The sequence below is a fragment of the Triturus cristatus genome, chromosome 5_1, assembly GCF_964204655.1.
Source record: "Triturus cristatus chromosome 5_1, aTriCri1.1, whole genome shotgun sequence".
NCBI lineage: Eukaryota > Metazoa > Chordata > Amphibia > Caudata > Salamandridae > Triturus > Triturus cristatus.
The window spans coordinates 354252733-354267179 of NC_140587.1; positions in this window are offsets into that span (position 1 = coordinate 354252733).

Sequence of the window (14447 nt, forward strand, 5' to 3'; positions counted from 1 at the left end):
AAGTCTAATGGGTAAAAGAGTCAACTAAATTTCGTATGCATAATTGCCCCAATAACATTCTAACCAGAAACCTGTCTTGTTAACGACATATCTCATAGCGCAACACATCTTCAAATGGTTGAAGCTTTGAGGTGTATATGGCTTGTGCATAATATTATTTTATGTTAGGCTTCTTTGACCCCCCACCTCTGGGAAGTGAGGTTGGCCATAGGGGAGGCCGTATGGTCCCCCTCCCTGAGCCTTATTAGGCCATGAGGAATCCATCACCCAGGGCCATTGTTTTTATTAAAGGGGAGGGGGGTGCATGCCTCCCCTCCCGATCCTCGTTGGGCCCTTTAGACCTCATCCTCCAGGGCCAGTCCTTTAAATAAAGGGGAGTAGAGGCATGGGGCCCCCACTCCCTAGATGATGTCAGCCCCAGGGACCCCATCCCTTGGGGCCCAACATCATTTTTAGGGGGAAAGGGCATGAACCCCCCTCCCTGGGCCTACTTCAGATACGGGGACCCAATTTCCCAAGGCAAAGTTTAATTCTTAAGGGAAGGAGGCACATTGCCCCCCTCCCAAGGGCACAATCTGGCCCCGCAGACCCCATCCCCTGGGGCCCTGCCTAATTAAAGGTGCGAGCCTGGATGCCATTTGTTCATTTTGCTGGATGCCAACAGAGGGCACCCACAATAGTCTTTTTCAGGGTGATGGGGGAGCCTCTTCGGGCAGGGAATCTGCTATGTCCCAGGGTGGGCTCCCCGGGACATAGCATCAGAGCCTGTCCAGGAAAAAGGAGTCAAGGGAGCAATTAATGGCTCAGGGAGGGGGCTGTGTGTCCCCCTCCCTTAAAGTAATCAGCCCTGAGGGTGGGCTTCCCAGGTGCTCTCGAGGGGGGGAGCATATCCTCCCTACTTTTTTTACATTTCTGCAAGAGTCTCACAGAATTGAGGCATTTTTTGCCATTTCTTTTTTTTTTCAACCCCAAGGTTGGTCTCTGTGTGACCCCACCATGGGGCTTAAGGGGTCAGAGGTCAGAAATAAAGCTCCTTTGGTCAATCAGAATGCTCTATTTCTAAATTGCCGTTCATGCGAGAGTCTCTCGAAATGCTCACTGTCCTAGCCGTCTAAATATACAATTATGTCACTAAATCTGTTGAACAGACTTATACCAAATCACAAATAGCACAATCTGTGGATCAAGCAAGATATAGCTTGCTGCCAAAATTAGTGTAATCCAATTCAGCAGTTTTAGCTATAGCCTTGCCTAAAGAAGTCTATTATTTATTATTTTATTTGAATCATTTGTAAAGTGTGCTGTCAACCCACAGGTATCCTGGCCCTGCATTATGCATTTACTGGCATGTGACAGTGTTCCCCAGCGATCCCCAGCTTAATGGCCAGTATGTGTTTTAATTCCCATGTTTTTAGTCCATTCCTGAAGTGAAATAGCTCACCTGGTTATTGGGAGTTCATTCCACAAGTGAGCAGCCTCAATCATGAAGGCTCTTCCTCCTAATTTGTTGTTTTTTAAACTTGACATACTGAAATAATACAGAGCAATTTATACTTTATTCTCTGTACCAGTGGAGGCCAACGACGTTCCTTCAGAGACTCAAATGCAAAAGACCTGTGTGGTCTATTTAAGGCCAACTATGCTGCCACCGTTTGGACTCTCTGTAGTCCTGTAATTAAATAGTTTGGGGATCCCAGTAACAGGGTGTTACAATAATCCAACTGGCTCAGAATTGCACTTTGCATCACTAGTGCTCTAGATGAAATGGGGAGCATTAGAAGTATCTTGCACAGTGCTCTAATTAGGGAGAAGCAGGTTCCAGACATTTTGTTAACTTGGGCTTCCAGGCTGAGCTTCTTTGTTGAATGTTACACCCAGGTTCTGAACTGTCTATTAGGGCACCAGGGGCTTGTCTTGTTTAAAATATTTAAAATTTGAACAATTTAATACATGACTTTAATATAATGTGTATTACATACATTTGAATAACAGTCAATCTTAAAATATACACCTATGTAAACATACGTTTATATATATATATATCGATAACAAACTACTAATATTACATATATATATATGTATATATTATCTACTGGCGGTCGCCAGTAGATAGTTATAGTTAGGACCTATTTTCCATAGGAAATCCGCAACATTCTATTCCCAATCAGTCTGGCGCCGGTTGATGAATCCTCACAAAATGTTCCAAACTTTTGTCCAGCTTCGCTCCTACCCTGAAAGTTTCGTGGTGATTCGTAAAGCAGGGGCCGAGAAAAAAGGGGGGTCCCAAAACGCGTTTTCCCCATGCAATTTCCCATAGGATCTGTTGTCACAGCTACAGCCCGAACCGCTGAACGGAATGACACTAAATTTGGCAAAGAGGTAGTCCTCAATTCAGACTAGTGCCTTTTACATAAATGGTGTGAATCTGTCCATTAGTTCCTGAGAAAATTAGGGTTAAAAAGTTAGTGATATCTATGGCCGGGGAGGATCCGCGGACCCTACCCGCACCGTAAGCGCACCCTCCCCGAATCGAGCGCGCACCCTCCCGAATACGCACTGAATGCTAATTGGCTGTCGAGTGTCTGTCTACATTCGAAACCAGGAACTGTTGGCGGCCATTTTCTGCCTCGGTAGAAGCGAGGCTGCAGAAGCAAGGGGAATAAGTGTGTAAAACATATAAAGGGGCAGAGTGGAAATACTCTCACCCTCTAGAGGTGCTTAGGGGGTCCCAGAAGGACCCCCTGGGGCTCCCTTTGAAAAAAAAAAAAACAGCGAAATGCGCGCAGGGTGCGCGGATCCTATCGCGTTTGGTGCACGGATTCTCTCGCGTTGGGTGCGTGGATCCAAGGAAAAAAAAAATGAAAAAAAAACAAGTAATCATTGGTTGTATGACAACTTTCTACACTGAAAGGTAGAGTGTATATTTCTGTTTTTTAAACGCATGATTCTTATTGGTTAACAAAAACTGATAGTAAGGAACATGATATATGATAAGCTGATATGTTGAAAAGTCAAGAACACTTGCTGTCTTGTTTAGCAACATTGTATGCTGAACTTGTGACCTGTGTGCTCAGTGCAGTGTTCCATGACCTGTTTCTATGGTAACATGCAGAAGGCAGATTGGGGGAAGGGTTGAAATGTATTTAATTTGGAAAAGGTTGAAATGTTTAACCAATAGAAATGTGTGTTTGCTTTTGAATTTATGTGTGAAGGATTGTGATTTGATGTTTACATGTATATGTGTGGAAAATGAAAGGGAAACTTTGCCATTATTTGTTTTTGCTGAGAGGTGCACAGTGCAGAGATTCTGTATAAGAAAATTTGGTGTGTGACTGATATCTGGTGTGTGACTGATATACTTCTTAATCTACAAAACAACTTGAAAGGTGAGTTATTTAATTGTGAGGGGATGTATGTAGACTATTTTGATTTTAATCAGACTAATGTATTTCTCCTGCTAAAGTGTAAGGAGTACTTTTTTTCTCTACAATCTTATTGACAGTGTGTGTGCATGTAGAAACCATTCTGTGATAAGCATTTGTGTTTTTCATGTGTTTGCAGCCAGATAACTGTGCTGTTTTTATATTTTGGTAGAATTAGAAACCAGTCATTGTTTATGAAATTGTGAAATGAGTTATGTTTCTATACTAAAATGTAGTATTCCTTCTAGATGAAGAAATGTGTTTTGGTATAGTGCAATGGATAGTGTTGTTTTGTTTGTCTAGAATCACACAGTGAGTATGTGTGCATTTGGGAACCACTGTGAGAGAAGCATTTGGTAACATCGTGTATTTGCTGACAGATAATTGTTTTACAACCTGTCATGTTGTCAAGTTTTAGTAGCATTAGAAGCCAGTCTTTGCTTATGCATTGATAAAATGTCATGCTTTGACACTAATGTGCTGTACTTTAATATATAGATTGTGTGTAGTCTCCTTACCCCTTGCACAGTAGTGAATGAGTTTTTGTAAGCTGCTAGGGATAGTGTTGCTTGTCTAGAATCACACTGTGAGTCTGTGTGCATTTGGGAACCACTGTGAGAGAAGTATTTGGTAACATTGTGTATTTGCTGACAGATAACTGTTTTAAAACCTGTCTTGTTGTCAAGTTTTAGTAGCATTAGAAAGGAGTTTTTGCTTATCCTTTGATTAAATGAGTCAGGCTTTGACACAAAAGTGCAGTCCTGAAATATGTAGATTGTGTGCAGTTCCCTTATCACTTCCACTGTAGTGAATGAGTTTTGGTAAACTCCTAGGGATAGTGGTGCTCGTCTAGAACCACACTGTGAGTCTGTGTGCATTTGGGAACCACTGTGAGAGAAGCATTTGGTAACATCATGTATTTTCTGACAGATAACTTTTTTAAAACCTGTCATGTTGTCAAGTTTTAGTAGCATTAGAAGCCAGTCTTTGCTTATGCGTTGATTAAATGAGTTAGGCTTTGACACAAAAGTGCAGTCCTGAAATATGTAGATTGTGTGCAGGTCCCTTACCACTTCCAGAGTAGTGAATGATTTTTGGTAAACTCCTAGGTATAGTGGTTGTTGTCTAGAAGCACACTGTGAGTCTGTGTGCATTTGAAAACCACCGTGAGAGAAGCATTTGGTAACCTCGTGTATTTTCTGGCAGATAACTCTTTTAAAACCTGTCATGTTGTCAAGTTTTAGCAGCATTAGAAGCCAGTCTTTTCTTATGCGTTGATTAAATGAGTCATGCTTTGACACTAATGTGCTGTACTTAAATATAAAGATAGTGTGCAGTACCCTTACCTCTTCTAGACTAGTGAATGAGTTTTGATAAACTCCTAGGATAGTGTTGCTTGTCTAAAATCACACCGTGAGTCTGTGTGCATTTGGGTAAGGATTGTGATAGAAGCCTTTGGTAATATCGTGTATTTGCTGACAGATAACTATTTTAAAACCGGTCATGTTGTCAAGTTTTAGTAGCTTTAGAAGCTATTCTTTGCTTATGCCTTGATAAAATGAGTCAGGGTTTGACACTAAAGTGCAGTACCATGTACTATTCTCTTCACTGTGCCAGAACTGAAAATTTAAAAGTTTTACCCATGCACTGTCCTAGCAGTAGTCTGATGATTTAGTCAGTTTGCAAGTGCTCATGTTGTTAACCACACATTACCACATAGACCGCTTCAAATGTCTATGCAGTATGCATGCAGTCTTCTAACATACTATACACTTGTCTTTCTCACCTTCAATTCCCTAGTCAGTATCCATACAGTCCAGCAAATATCCTGTCACTCCCTTTGCACTCCTCTAGTGACCCATTCAGTACCAAGTACTAATCCATTCACTGTGTCAAAAGCCAACCACTTATAAATTCACCCAGGCACTCTCCTTGCTGTACTCTAATCATTCCGTCAGTACCCAAGTACTCATGCAGTGAGCCAGGCCTTAGCACATAGACTGCTTCAAATGCCTATTCACTATGGATGCAGTCCTCTAATCACCTACACAGTTGTCTTTCACACCTTCAATTCCCCAATCAGTATTCATACACTTCTAGCAAACACCCTGTCACTCACCCAGTGTGTCTCCTTATAGTACTGTAATCCTTCAGTCAGTTAGCATGTAGTCTTTTAGTGAGGTAGGCTTTAGGGCATGAACTGCTACAAAGTAGTATGCACTATGCATGTAGTGTTTTAACCATCGTCACACTTGTGGTTCAGGGCTATAGTTTCTTAGTCAGTTTTGATATAAAATGTGTTTGTACAGTAATGGAATAGTATAAGTTATTAATATACATTTATTTGTGATTCTTTTTTACAGATACTGTTTTTCAACGTAAAAATAGAGAAATCATGCCAGAAAAAAAAGAAAAAGAAAAGAAACTCAGAAAGGCGCAGGAGCAGGAGTGTTTCTCATCCGTTTTCACTCTTCTCGTGCAAGATTGTTCGGATGAAGGGTCCTTAGGTGTTTCATCATACTTGCCGTGCCGTACGAGTATTTCTTGTTAGGATCCCCTCGCGACAGAACTCTTTTGCAAATCTTGCACGTGACCAAGGTGGCATTGGTCTTTGTTTGCCCCTCGGGAAAAGTAAAAAATGTCCACACCACTGAAGAAAAACATTGTGGGCGTGGTGCCTTCACCAAAAATGTATCCTCAGATTCGGTGAATATTTTAAAGAGACAACATTTACAGTTTTTGTAAGTTAAACTTATAAAATTTTGTTAGCCGTAAGCATTTTATATATCTGTGATTTGTATCTTGTGGTATTTTGCTGAGAATAGCATGTTGGTTATTTTTTTAACAATCTTTCTGATTGTTTTTTTTGCCCGCTGTTAAGTGATGAGTAAGATTGAAATCACTATTTTTAGTTAAATTCAATATATTCTGAAAACAGCACAAAAGGCAAACAAATTACTTTGTGGAAATTATGCTGTGTTGTAAAAAATGTATTATTACATGTTATAATTTTTTTTCCTTTTCTTTCACAGATCCAAAGTTAAAAATAAGCAATTTATGAATTTAGATTGCAATGAAAATCTGAAAAAAATGTATACCATTTTTTATTCCTATTACTGTGAAGGTAAGTTTAACTAAGTCTCAATATGCAGAATGAGGAGGTCTGCAAGAAGCTACAAAGTTGAAATACGTTTCTAAAAACACTCTGTTTATACCTATGTAGTTTTGAAATCTGACCATAATCAGATATCATGTGACCTGCAAAAAAAGAGATTTGAGGGGTTCATAATATTTCCCATTGTACCTATTGAAGGACCACAATCATTTCCATCATTCTTCTTTGAACATCTTTGCAGACAAATCTCTGTGCTTACCTTCTATCATTCGCAAGGAATTTTAAAACCGGAAATATGTCACTTTTTGTAACATAGTTATTGCGCAAGACACTCTTTCATATTTACAAAGAGAGGAAAAGACACTCTGTGTACTTTTTATACTCCATGTAAATACAACCTCATTATGCACACCAGTTTGCGTTGAAAGGGTGTTCTATAAGTGTTGTTGTGCATGATTGCACTGAATACTCATAGAACAAGACACGTCTAGATTTATCAGAAATCATAAATCTCGATATGTGTGTGAATGCTGCACCATTCTAAAATGTGTGTAGGAAAGAACAACAAGGAGAATTGTTTTCATTTCTCCACATTTGTATATCTTCAATGCATGCTACAATGCTCAGCATACATTGAAAGAGAAAAATGCCTTTACTGATTGTTTTTGTGCAGGAAGGTGTGTCTTCCTGCACAAAAGCAAACAGCACATGACACAGATATCCTCGCACTATGGTGCAAGGGTGCCTGTGTCACCACATGGCTGCAGTTTAAGCAGCCGTGCAGAGAGAAGCATAGATTTGCAACATATTTATGTACATATGTTGCATCCCTGTGCTTCGGAAGTACTACAGCACACTGCAGTTAAAGAGGTTACTGTGTGATGCTGCAGCACTTCCTCATAGTTCTGCACTTATACATTCACCATACGCTACTAATGCATTCATTCAGTCAATTACATACTACACATACATTCATCTAAACTTTGACACACTAACAAAGAAATTTAGCTCTATTATTAAACCAGGAAAGTTAGTTCTTACAATAACTTTTTTTTTCTTCTTTTTTTTTTGGGGGGGGGGGGGGTTCCAACAATTTTGTGATCTTTTTGGATTTTTGGGAAAACAAAAAACAAAACAGGAGGAACCAAACAATGAACTTCAGGGAACAATAATAAAAAAAAAAATAGCAAATGTGACTTTCTTGCCGGCGGCAGATCAGATCGATCGACTGCTCACCGTAGCACTAAGTCGCATTGCACTTAGTGCAGAGCACTTTTAAAAATTGAAATTGTGGACGGATGCCCAAACTTTGGGCTGATGGATGCACTCTTGAAGTGCTCGGCTGCGATGAGATAGAAGGCGCAGGAGCAGGAGTGTTTCTCATCCGTTTGCACTCTTCTCGTGCAAGATTGTTTGGATGAAGGGTCCTTCGGTGCTTCATCATACTAGCCGTGCCACACGAGTATTTCTTGTTAGCATCCCCTCGCAACAGCACTCTTTTGCAAATCTTGCATGTGACCAAGGTGGCATTGGTCTTATTCTGGCCCTCTGGAAAATTAAAATTTTCCACACCACTGAAGAAAAACGTTATTTGCGTGGTGCCTCCTCCAAAAATTCATCCTCAGATGTATGAGGAGATGCAGGTGATGCCTGCTGCCCTGAAGCCATTTTCAGTTGAAAAAAGTTAGAGCTAAGTGTAAACTTAGTCTAAAAAAATCTTCTTCTCTGCAAAGAGATGCTCCTCCAAAGAAGGTCAAAGAAGAATGATTGAATTGGGTGTGGTCTTTCAATAGTTAGGAGAGGAAGTGTAATGAACCAATCAAATCTCTTTTTTTGCAGGCCACATGGGATCCGCGCACCCTGCGCATACGCAGCACGCACCCAGCGCGCATCTGCGAAATTGAATTTAAAAAAATTATAGGATTAGATGTAAAAATATATTAGTTTTAAGACTAGTTTAGAGTTAGTCTTCAATTAATATTCACATGAAATAAATATATATATGTTATTTTAAATGTTAAATATTTAGCGGGATCCGCGCACCTACCACGTCATAGACGCAGATGATGCATCGCGGAAGCGCGTAAACGTCGCGTTACGTACATCGAACGTGTTGCGTATAGGCTGGGAGCCACGTACCTGTCGCATTGCGATCGCGCACTAAACACGTACCCAACGCATACCATGCACGGATGCTAACGCGTAGGGATCGAGAACGGTGCGCATAGGGTGCGCGAATCCAAAAACATGGAAACAAATATACAAAATAAATTTTTGAACATATAGTTAAAGAAATATTTTTAAAAATATAAAAAAATATGTTTGAAAAACCCAATAAAAACAAATAATATTTTTTAATTTTTAAAAGAATTAATTAAAAAAATACATTTAAAAAATGGTGATAAAAAAGAATTTCAAAACTACATAATTAATGAAATTGACACACTGAATTTGAAAAATATAGAAATCCAATGAAAATCATTAAACATGATATCTTTAGAGATAAGTTATAGATAGGAATTAGCATTTAAAAAACCTTTGAAATTCACTGAAAAAACCAAAGGTTTCAGGGGCGTTATAGTTAGGGATTTGCATTTAAAGAACCTTAGAAATTCACTAAAAAAAACATAGGTTTCAGGGGCGTTATAGTTAGCTGGACATTTCCCTCTTACAAAACCCTAGAAATTCCCCTGTTATAGTTAGTTCAGCTAACTATAACTCGCGCCCCCACAATGCACTGCTGATGACGTCACATATTACATCACTCATGACATGGTCAGTGACATCACTGATGACATCACTCATGACATCTCAAATGACATCACTGATGACATCACTGATGATATCATCCACGTGATAAATTAGTGCATCTTCTCACACCCTAATATAAACTTTGATACACCGATTCAAAATTTCAGACGGCCATTCTCAAAACCATAGATACTCCAATACCAATAACTACATACCCACTCATTGACTCTAAGGTCTACATACATCTCCACTCACTCACCTGTACAGTCACTCATACTTACAGTCACTCCATACAAGACTACTATATGCATTTATACACCTATATAGACACTCACACACCGCCAATCATCCATTGAGGTACTGACACACCTAGTCAGTCATACAAATAATTAAACACAGTCCAATTTACTCACCTATACAGTTAAACACACTGAAGTTCACTTACTCATAAAAATACTAACAAATTCTGACGCTCTTATACAATTACTAATACAAGCACACACTCATCCATACAGCCACTCCCGCAATCACACACTCTCACATATAGATAGTTATATACTCTTACACACATATGCACTGCGTTTCACATATGTAGTTACTGACACATGTACAACTGAGATATACATTCAATCACTAACACACCCATACATACACTCACCCAACCATACAGTCCATCACAATTGCACTCTTAAAACCATGTACCCACTGAATCACCCTCTCACACATCTATGCACAGAGTCACACACACCCTACCCAAACAAACACTCAGGCACCCATACAGATACTCAGACAACCAATCAATAACCCATATAGACACTCATATAGCTATTCACAAAACCATGCAGCCACATATACACCAACACACAGACACATACCGACATTCACACAGTTTAGTCACTATTCTGCAGTAAGATAAATTTAATGACTCACTTATAGAGTCAGTTACGCACCTAGAAAATCACCCATTCACACACTTATACACCCACTCATTCTTCCATAGGCCTTTCACTATAAATATATAAAACATATTTAAACTTTTCAGAAAAACACACATTCACTGGATGATGTCATCAGTGATGTCATCAGTGATGTCATTTGAGATGTCATCAGCAGTGCATTGCGGGGGCGCGAGTTATAGTTAGCTGAACTAACTATAACAGGGGAATTTCTAGGGTTTTGTACGAGGGAAATGCCCAGCTAATTATAACGTGCCTGAAACCTATGTTTTTTTTGTGAATTTCTAAGGTTTTTTAAATGCAAATTCCTAACTATAACGCCCCTCAAACCTTTGGTTTTTGTCTGTGAATATATATATATATATATATATATATATATATATATATATATATATATATATTTCCTTAAATTCATTTTTTGTAATTTTTTAATTTACTAATATAAAAACATATATATTTTTATATCTATAAACACATAAAACATTAAACTAATAAAAACATAAAAAGTACATTTACTAAAAATGTTAATGACACAAATAAAAAATGGTACATTTGCATATATACAGGTAATATAACATTTAAAAAAATAAACAAATCATATTTCATATATTTAAACAATAAAAAAATATAGTAAACTCTGTAAACTAGACATACTATTTCCACTACATTTTATGCAACAGTGGGGAAAGCGTTGGACCCCGAAGGAATAAAATGTATTATTCTCACTCTACTGTGTGAAGCAGTAGGGAAAGTGTTGGATGGCAGAGGGGTAAAATGTACTATTCTCACTCCAGTCTGTGCAACAGTACGGAACGCGTTTGAATCTAGAGGGGCAAAATTTGCTATTGACACTCCAGTTGGTGCAACAGTAGGGAAAACGTTGGACACCAAAGTGGTCAAATTTTCTTTTCTGACTCCAAGCTGTGCAACAGTAGGGAAATCATTGGACACCAGAGGGGGTAAATTTTACTATTTCCACTCCAGTCTCTTCAACAGTAAGGAAAACAAATGACTCTGGAATGGTAAAATTTACTGTTCACACTCCAGTTTGTGCAACAGTTGGGAAAGCGTTGGAAACTGGAGGGATATAACTTTTTATTCCTACTCCTGTCTCTGCAACAGTAGGAAAAGTGATGGGCTCCAGAGAGGTAACTGTCTGTGCAACAGTAGGGAAAGCATTGGACACTAAAGGGGTATGATTTACAATTCCCGCTCCAGTCTGTACAACAGTAGTGAAAGTGTTGGACACCAGACTGGGAATACTAATGTTTCCACTCCAGTCTGTTCAAGAGTAGAAAAAGTAGTTCACTTGAAACCAAAGACAGGAGGATGGTTGGGAATAGTTTTGCGCTGAGTTGTGTCTTAGTAATATTTCCTAATACAAGATGCTCTGAAGGACATAAGTGAAGTCCATCCACCTTCATTATTTGTCAGGACTCCAAGATTACAGATAGGTTTAATTGCGCATCGAAGACTCAAAGTTTGTACACCCCGAGCTATGGAAGGTACATGGGTGGAGCTGACTCGGAAATGGCGCCGGAAAAGGCCACCAGAACCGAGTAGCTGTTAGCGTTCTAGTGTTTGGCAGAGAACGCGCTGGAATCCTAGGTGAGGCTCACGCTGCTTAGGAACTGCGCACTTCACCAAGAATTCTAGAGAGTCATGTGCGCACTTCAGAGCGCGCTAACAAAAAGAGTTTTAGGGTTTGTTTGAAGGCTTTTCATAATCAAGACTGAAGGGCTTTCGGAAGACTGTAGATACGAGTTAGTAATCCGAGTTCAATGAAGTTGAGTGATGTTTGAGGGGAACAGCAAGTCTCAGTTTTGTGAAGATTTCGTACCGAGTCATCAGGGAGAGGAAGCAGCGTCTACAGGAGCATCAGAAGAAAGAAAAAGAAAACGAAGCTAAGTTAACAAGTGTATATTTGTCACGTCAGAGAACTGAAGTAAATTACTGATAGCTACAGAGTTATAGAACTTACTGTGAGGAAAGTGGCTTTACAGTATTTCTCCACAGAGGTCACGAGTTGTAACGGCAAGTCCTGAAAAAACGAAGAGAGGATTGCATTACATGTTAGAACGCTTGTGCAACTACAAATAATTAGAATAAGATAAAACAATACTTACCACAGAAATAAGTCGTCGGACAGTAGCTTAAGAACAGAGAGTAAAATACCACCACGAAAAGAATAAGAAGAGAAAACACTAAATACACAGATGAATAATTACAAATAGGAAAAGACCTCAAAACTCAGTAAGTAGAATACCAAATTAAAATAAATAATACCAAGTTAAAAGAGAGCAAAAGTTCTTAACAGATAAATGTAAATATATTGCAGGTGTGCAAAAAGAAAAAGAAACTGTGAACTAAGGCAGATACCAAGAAAGATAAAACATAGAAGAGTGAAAAGAAAAATAGTAAAGTAAGTAAGAGGCACAGGGAGAAAGATTCACATGAGGCAGATAAACTTTAGGTTCTAGCTGTTTCCTTTTTAATTGCAGACGAAGAATATAGTTAAGGAATTAAAAGGCACACACCGAAAAGAAATACAAGAAATAGAAGAGAAGCTGAGTTCTGGAATTGGCATGGTAAGGAAATAAGGCAATAGGGGTTAAGAGATAAGAGAGGTTAAGGACTAAAAGTTTATGATAACAATAACTCTTGTCTACAGGTTACCTCTTCAGCAATAGAAGTCTGCTGGACGGACTCCTGAAGGAAGCCGCAGAACAGTCTCTTCTCTCTTTTGTTATTTTATCCATTTTCCCCCTTCCCCCAAGATAGCCACTCTAGAGACTTGTCACACTAAGCTCTGGATTGCTGTCGGGGTGGATTTGGGAACTAGCATCTCTGTTCCTGTGTAGTAGAGTACAGTAACTAGAGTCTGACACTAATTGTGTAGAACAAAATCCCACACTCAACAAGCACAATGAGTTAATGTCCTGAGCAAAAAATCATTGAAATCCTCATAAGATAATGTACTTGTTGTGAGCACTAGATATTAGATACTCTATATAAATATTATGGGTGGTTCCTGATTCTATCAAGCTGTGCATTGAGATCATTTTATAAAATTATTATTGATCACTGGAGATCGTAATTACTGTGTATATTAGGTAACAGGTACCCCATATAAATATTACGAATGATACCTGACTGTGTTATTTTACCTTCTCGAAGCAATGCTTTGGCAATATTTGTTTCCTTCGATTTTTTTATTTTGGTAAATGAATTTGGATATTAGGGTTGAATTAGAGTTAACTTGATGCAATTACGCTTTGATGCTGCTCCATATATGAGTATAAAAAAATCTTTTGGTTCACTTTTTAGTTTACCTTTTGTCTTGATCTTAGGCGCTTTTCATGCCTGCAGTTATGACTATTTCTATCGCTTTTTTTCACACTTCGATGCAGGTGACATTTGCCCCTATCCTATTTGTTAAAAGACATACTGCTAACAGAAGCCTAATATTTTCAGATACATATTTCTTGAGTAAGTTCTTATTGTGATACTTGATAGCCCAACAAGGGGTGTCTCTTCTTTGTTGCTTCAAATTGTTGGTTTTGTATTTTGTCTTATTTTAGCGGTACCAATTAATTATTTTGTGGTTCTTGACGCCCCCAGATTACCTTGGCTGGCAGGGTCGTTTCCTGACTGACTTTCATTAGACTTTTTGTCTATGGTGAGTTTATTGTAACATGATAAGAGGTTGTCTTGGCTTTCTAAATTTGTATGTAGTTGGTTCCTTCTCTTTTACTAAGTAGTATCAGATTCTGGTAAACTAGTGGTCTTGGTCATGTTTTGCACAGTATGCAATTCACTGGTGTTGGTTGGGGTAAATCTTTCGCATGTTTTTCGCCTTTGTTCAGCACTTTCACACATTAGCACTTTGTTTCAATATTTTGACACTTAGGTTATTCCTTTTGATCTTTTTTGGTCCTTTCTCTGTTTCACTGGTGGTTCTCTTTGATCTTGTTACGTTGGGCATTTTAATCTGTAAATTAAGATTATACAGATATGGAAATTTACATTGTCTAAACCAGATCGGAAGTAACATTGGGTGTTTGTCTGTGCTTATCAATGTTCTAGCCGAAACAGGTGTTGGCTAGAAGTCTGTTGAATCTGGACAAGAGAAAATAAAGAAGATAAGAAGCCTGTTATGGACCTTTTCTTATGAGAATTTTAATAATTTTTTTGCTCAGTACA